General features: G+C 40.4%; 1 protein-coding gene and 2 pseudogenes across 3 annotated transcripts in view; 2 read left to right on the top strand and 1 right to left on the bottom strand.

Annotated features, from left to right (window-relative positions):
• The window catches only part of GRM1 (glutamate metabotropic receptor 1), a 469,370-nt gene that overhangs the window by 158,058 nt on the left and 304,236 nt on the right, over positions 1 to 7,076 (top strand). The gene's annotated exons all lie outside the window — the stretch shown is intronic.
• On the bottom strand, positions 1,356 to 1,449 carry LOC115871037 (annotated as a pseudogene).
• On the top strand, positions 2,497 to 3,600 carry LOC115871008 (annotated as a pseudogene).

The raw sequence follows: 7,076 nt of genomic DNA, 5'->3' as shown, positions 1-7,076 counted from the left end.
ACCTGCCTTTTGAGCCTCTCTCAGCCCCTGGTTGAGCCACTGTGCTGCCCTGCTGCTTTTTCCATCTGTCCCACATTCCGGAAAAATCCTATTCTTATTGACGCAGGAGTGTAACTTGCAAACTGAACTTCCAGATTTTTCCTCCCTCTGAATAGTCTTTCATTTACTTTCTATAAGCATTCTGGCTGGTCACCTTGAAATATTGACCCTTTGCTTCCTGATCTCAGGCTGCTAAGTAAATGAAAGATGCCCTTAAATAATTACCATTATAATGAACATGTTAGAGGTTTTCCAGTATGTAAAAACCACCCTCATTTTAATCATGGAAGGCCAGAGTACAGAGTGGGTAGGCCATTGATTGTGTAGTGTAGTTAGTTTGAGTGTTGGGACTTAAGCTCCACTGTTCTGATTTTAGGCTTCATGCTTATTCAGCCGCTTCATCAAGCAGAAGCAATACTCTGGTACTTTCCATTAAGATAGTATCTGCTATAAAAGAGTCTTTGGGTTGCCCTGAGTCTGAGCTGTCTTCATGATAGCGGGTATATACTGTATATAGGTCTTTGATATGTCCCTGAATGACACTTCTGCTTTGTGCTTGACCACATCCTGAAGCATGGTGGTTCATATCCACGCAGTGGACCAGAGGAAGAAAAGTCTGGCAACCTGCACTTGCACAGATTACAGCCAAGGAAATACTATAGCATGGTTCTATTCTGTAACAAAGGAGGTCATCAGTAATTGGAATCAACTCGATAGCAATGGGATTGGGTTTTTATAAGCCCTTGGGGACAGTGAGTAGTGTTGAGTCCCCAAGGGAAAAAATAATATGAACTCTTAGATTCAGGTAAAGGAATGGGAACTAACAACCACGATCAAGGTGGGATTCTGTCAGCAGTGGAGGAAAATAGGCTGCTCCTCTGCCTGAGGAACTAACAAAGAACTTGACCTCGTCATAGCCCCTGGCCTGGAAAGATTTTTATTTTGAAGGAGAAATCGAACTCCTAGACTAGATTTTCAAATGGTCATAGAATCTGTAGTCATTTTACAAATCTTTTGCTGGACTCTTCAATCTAAGGAATTAATGTGAAAACATTCAGAACTAGTAAAAATTCTGTGAGTTTGAAGGAACAAAGATGTGACCATTGTGTAAAAAGAAATCTAGAGTACACTGACTCCTCTAGATAAAAATTCTACTAAAAGTGAGCTCGTGAGAGAAACATTGAACACACACAGGAAGTACACCTTGAGGAAATCAACCAATGAAGATTTAGGGGAATGTCTCTTTTGGAACTTGGGATAATAAAATAATTACAAAGGGACTAAATAACCATCACTGCACTGTTAAAATCAATGGAAAGGAATGAACAAATAATGACTAAGAAAAAACAGTTACTGATAAGAACAGATACTACACTTGATCTTAGCCAAAAGGCTGGCTAGACCAGAGGATGTACACTGGTACATGTAGGAACTGGAAATACAGGGAATCCAGGGCGGATGATCCCTACAGGACCAGTGGTGTGCGTGGTGATACTGGGACGGTAGAGGGAGAATGGATTGGAAAGAGGGAACCGATTACAAGGAACTATATGTGACCTCCTCCCTGGGGGACGGACAACAGAAAAGTGGGTGAAGGCCTGGGGGACGGACAACAGAAAAGTGGGTGAAGGGAGATGTCGGACAGGGCAAGATATGACAAAATAATAATTTATAAATTATCAAGGGCTCATGAGGGAGTGAGGAGCGGGGAGGGAGGGGAAAAATGAGGACTTAATGCTGGGGGCTTAAGTGGAGAGGAAAAGTTTTGAGAATGATGAGGGCAATGAATGTACAAATGCGCTTTACACAATTGATGTATGTATGGATTGTGATAAGAGTTGTATGAGCCCCTAATAAAATGATTAAAAAAAAGAAAAAACAGTTACAAAATACTTTGTAGATCCTAAAAGGAACAGAATAAAGCTTGCACCTAAGAAGAAAGTAATTACTGAAAGAAGTTATGGCATGGTTATATAACACCATGGGTAGCTGAACAGATTTACAATGAGAGAAATTTGAGGAAATTACCTAGAATGCAGGTCAGATCATAAAGGTATAAGAAATATGAAAGAGCATCAGAAAGATATGGAGAATTAGAACATGATGACAAATGTACAAGATATGTACAAATGTGCTTGATACAATTGATGTACAGATTGTTATAAGAGCTCTAAGAGCCTTGGATAAAATGAGTCATTAAAATTTTAAAAATAGCTCCTGCCCCACTTTTCCTTAAGAGTCCAAGGTAGCGGGAGCTGCTTACTTCTGTTGACTTTCTGCCTTAGCTCTCCATGGGGAAGAGCTCATGCTTCTGTGATTGCATGGCTCCCCACTGATGGCATCCTCCCCCCCTCCCCCAACTTTGCAAATGCCTGAAAGGTGACAAACTGGCAGAGAGGGGCTAAGTAAGCTGCCCAAGATCACATGGCTAATAAAGTCTAAGGGACAAAATCCAGGATGGATGCTGAAGTGTGGTATTTGAGAACTTCAAAGTCGGCGCTGGCCCTGGTAACTGTCCGCTCGACCGACCAAAACAGCAGAGAATACACAGAGCATCTTGGGAGGGTGGGCAAGAGTCTAAGTGGAGATCAAAAGTTGAAGCCCTGGAAGCTGAAGTGTTGCTGTTATGCCAGAAACTTCTGAGCAGAATTTGTTCAGAATCAAAATTTTAAGAGTGGAAACCCAGCATCCTGCGTACAGACACAGGAGCCTGGAATCTCTGGGAATACATCAGCTACGCTGGAAGATTTTGGGTGTGATTTATCAAATGAGCAGCCAACTGAACCTTTAGAAACATCCCAGCTCTTAGAGGAGAACTGCCCCCTCACACCCTGCCCACCATTGCCCGGCAAGAACAGACATGTGCCATGCCACAAACCCCTCTGTCTTCACACATGCAATTCCTGCAACATCTACTTGAACTGAGAGCTTGACCGAATCAGGCAATCAGAAAACAGATTCAAGCCAGCGGGAAAATGACTATTCTGAAGTATCTGATTCTGTTTTTCAGTTGCTGATGCCTGATCACTTTTTACACGAATCCCAAAATTCCTTCTTCAAGATTTTGGACAGAAGCTGTTGGTACTTTAGCTAGGTGATGATCACTTAGGGAATCATGTTCTTCAAAAGTGCTCCAGGAAGTGGAGGAATTTGAGAAAACTCTGCAACAAGTTATCTTCACAACCAACCATATTAATCCGTTTCAGGTGCAACATTATACTTCTCAGAACCTGGTAACGCGAGGAAGTGGCAGTTTACTGAGAAAATCTATTGTAGCTCTGCTTCTGTCAGCAGTAAACAGCTTTGCCAATGACCTGGAAGCCATCAGTCAGTTATGATGTGATGAGCTATGAAAACATTTTCTTCTTATTCTGGGTCTTGGAACAGCTTCTTCAAAAGGAAACTGAAGAAGGAAACACTTCAACTATAAGGCATTATGACCCAGAAATACAGAAATTTCTTCAAAAACATGGTAAAACTATTTTCCACCTCTCCGATGCATTCCCTTTGTTTACCTTTTACTTTGGGAGACTGGGCATTCTCTTTAATCAGCAAAAATAGAAACTATTGAAAATAACCCACTTCCTAAGCAATTTCACAGATATCAGAAGTATAGTAAAATTGAATGTATGAAGAACTTGTGCTTAAAGAATTAAAAAAAATTTTTTAACTGAACATTTTAGATAGATCGCTGTATAAAATCACTATTCTGATTTAGCAGTTAAGTATAAATTGTGTAGGATATATTATATGATATTTCTATATCAAAACCAGCTAGTTTCAGTTGAGAATACCATATTCCCATTTACCAGTGTCTTACAATGTCTTTCAATATAATCTAACAATATTATTTTTAATGGGCCTTTAATCGTCTAGCTCATAAAAAAATACAAATTTTGAAAGGTTTTTAAGTGAAAAATGCTAAATGGTAACAAATGAGATCTTCAAGTTTTTGTTTGCTTTATCGACACATAAATTGTTTCAAATATGTAACTATAAATGCAATTTTAAAAAACTTTTTTCCTACCTAGTTCCCCTTGCATCATTCCTTACCAGCATGAAAGAGATATTGGGAAGAAGAAAAATTTTTATCCTGTGGAAACCTTGTGACTATTCATAGCATATATCCAATACATGGGTCACTACTTTTTAAGGTTGTAAATTGGTTAAACTTTAAAAGTTTAATTAATTACTTAAATGTTTTGTGTTTATTTTTCAGCAAATGTGTGTTTTGATTCTGTTGATTATTTGTATTATAATATTTCTATGCCTGTTAGAATGCAGTGAAGGCATATATAATTAAGTACTTAAGGGCACTTTTATAAATTCTAACATCAGTCCAGAAATACACTTTATACTTATTAAAAGTATTGGGTGAATTTTAAAAATTAAGTAAATAATTTTTTTTTTTTTTAAAGAGGAAGCACCTCTAAGAGTAAGGATATGTGTGAGATTGGACGTACTCTGTTCAAAGTCTGATGCTGGCTCTGCAGTCTCAGATTCTGGTAGCACGATGGCCCCCTTCCCCAATGCAGGAACCTGGATATTACTAATACTTGAAATGAGAATTTCAATACATTCACTTTTCTGGAAAGAAGATGAGAAGAGGAGAGAACTTAAGAGAAGTCCCAGAACTGGTCTTATTTTATTTTTTCAAAGTTTAATTGTTCTAGTATTACTTTTTACCCTTCAGCTAGGCCCTAAATTAGTGTCTGTATATACGGACATGCATATATACACACATAGTCAAAAAGTATTGCTTCAATACCATAGAAATATTCATTAAAAAATCAAAATGTAAAACTAGTGTTTCCTTATGTATTCCCCCCTATACATTCTGAACTTGGGGGTTTCATCTTTCTCAGCCTCCCCCTGACTTCTGTACTCTTGGATTTACAACACATCAAATAGTTGGACAGCCTTAAGAGATTCATATCATGTTATTTTGAAGTGTTCTTTGAGTTTCAGGCCCAGGCTCTTTAAGGGTCAAGAGCAAGGCTATAGGGTGAATTGGGGAAGGTTTCTCAACATAATCATCATAGGACAGCCCTGACTTCCCTCCAAGAATGAGCAGGGGCCTGATTGTGATGGGAAAAAAATTCCTCAGCATAACTTGCCCTTTTGTTCACCACTGAATTGTTCAATTTTCTCAAAATGTTTCTGTAATAAACCTATATGATCATATCTCTTGTAGAGAAAGCTATAAAAGGACCCTTTGGAATCCCACAAAAGTCTCCTCCAACTTCTGAGCTGACCTTCCTGCTTCCAATGTAACTGGCTGAGGTAGTTAGTTTATTGTGCCAACCTGGTCGATAAACACATGTGGGGTTAATTGAAGGGCGGAGGGATAAATGGCTCAGGGAGCCTCACCTTTCGAGTTCTCAGATCTCTTGCTTTGTGCTGCTCAGACCAGGATGCATCTGCCTTAGCAGTTCCCTGCTTCAGCTTGCAAGGCTGACTTCATGCAAGACATCCCCAAGGAGAAACCACATGGACCTACCCCAATGCAGCCCTGAGTGCTGGAGCAGCCGTGTGGAGACCCCTGCCAGTGCTGAGATGCTTACACGTTCACTGACTCGGCTTTCCTCCTGCAGTCAGCATCATTCCATCTGTTTTGTGAGATGGAGGAGGACTTTGTGGATTAGTGTTGGACATGTGGGTTAATGGGTAAATGTTGGACTTGTGGGCTTGGGCAGCACTGGGTTGGTATGTTTTCTTGATGGTCACTTAACCTTTATATAAAACTCTCTCTTATACATGAGTTTCTATGGATTTGTTTCTCTAAAGTACTCAGACTAACACACTGGCTTAGTAAACCCCCTTAGAAGCCACTGCTCAGAGTGAACCTTTTCCTTCCAGGCACCCTGATGAGACTAAGACAAGGGTCTTACTGAGGAAGCATATCTGCAGCCTTCCACGATCATAGAGATGCTTCAGCACATTTGTTTTTGGAATAAATTTGTACATGTATAAACTGGAATGTTAGTAGCAATACTTTCTGACTTACCTTCATACCTATCTACCTACCTGTATAGATAGATAGATTTGTGTGCCTGTGCAAGAGAGAGAGAGACAGAGACAGAGGCAGAGAGAGAAGAGAGAAACTCAACTTGAAGTACTTGTGTATGCAGGATTTGGTGCTTCAAAAATAATGATTTATGTGTCTGGTAATTAACGCCTCTACTCCTGGCGGATCTATCTGGCTGGCACAGTCGGTCAGAGAAGTCATCTCTCTGGGCATGGGGTTTTTGAAATGATTTTTTTCCTATAACAAAGAATGGTCCTTTATAGATTAGAGAAAACAACCCCAAAAAACAAATGAGAAAAGCTTCCACCTCTAGCGGCAGCGGCTTTTCAGAAGGCAGTCTTCAGGAACAATGAAGAGATAACACAATAGAACAAAGCTCTTTAGCAGAAAGGTTGCAGAACTTGGACGAGCAGAGCACAAGGGCAGCTTGGACAGCTGCTGGTCCCCGGCCCTGCTCTGGCTCATTAACTTGAGAAATGATTTTGAGTGCCACGGGTCAAGCAATGTCTGGAGCTACCCAGGTGGGCTACCTGACGTCACCAGCCTGAGAGCAAGCCTCCTCTTTAAGGTTTGCAAATACACACCATTTGCAGACTTGGTCCCTTTGCATACCCTTGCTGGACAAAGGGAGACATCACCCTCATTGTAAAGTTAGGCAGTTGCGGTGCACGCTGTGTTCCACTTAGGTACACCTCAGTCGAGACTTGGTATCAAGATCTAGGTCCAGAAATGCATTGCCGGTTCACGTTCTTTCCTCGCCCACTTACCAATGGGTTGATGCTCACTTACTCATTTCTTCCTTCTGGTAGAGAATTGTCTAAGGGGACTCTGCCTACTTGTATTCTAGATAATTTTTTTTGCTGGGGGGTGGGGGGGAGTTTCCTCAGAAACTCACTTCTCCTTTTTTGTTTCCTACTAGTCATTCTGTACTGGTTGCTTACTCTTTTAAAAAAAATCACTTTATTGGAGGCTCGTACAACCTTTATTACAATCCATCCATCCATCCATC

This window comes from Echinops telfairi, unplaced genomic scaffold (assembly GCF_000313985.2).
Source record: "Echinops telfairi isolate 266 unplaced genomic scaffold, ASM31398v2 ScPeMD7_3533;HRSCAF=4204_0, whole genome shotgun sequence".
Lineage (NCBI taxonomy): Eukaryota > Metazoa > Chordata > Mammalia > Afrosoricida > Tenrecidae > Echinops > Echinops telfairi.
Note: the sequence above shows the minus strand (reverse complement) of the source record. Positions and strands in the feature narration are given on the sequence as shown.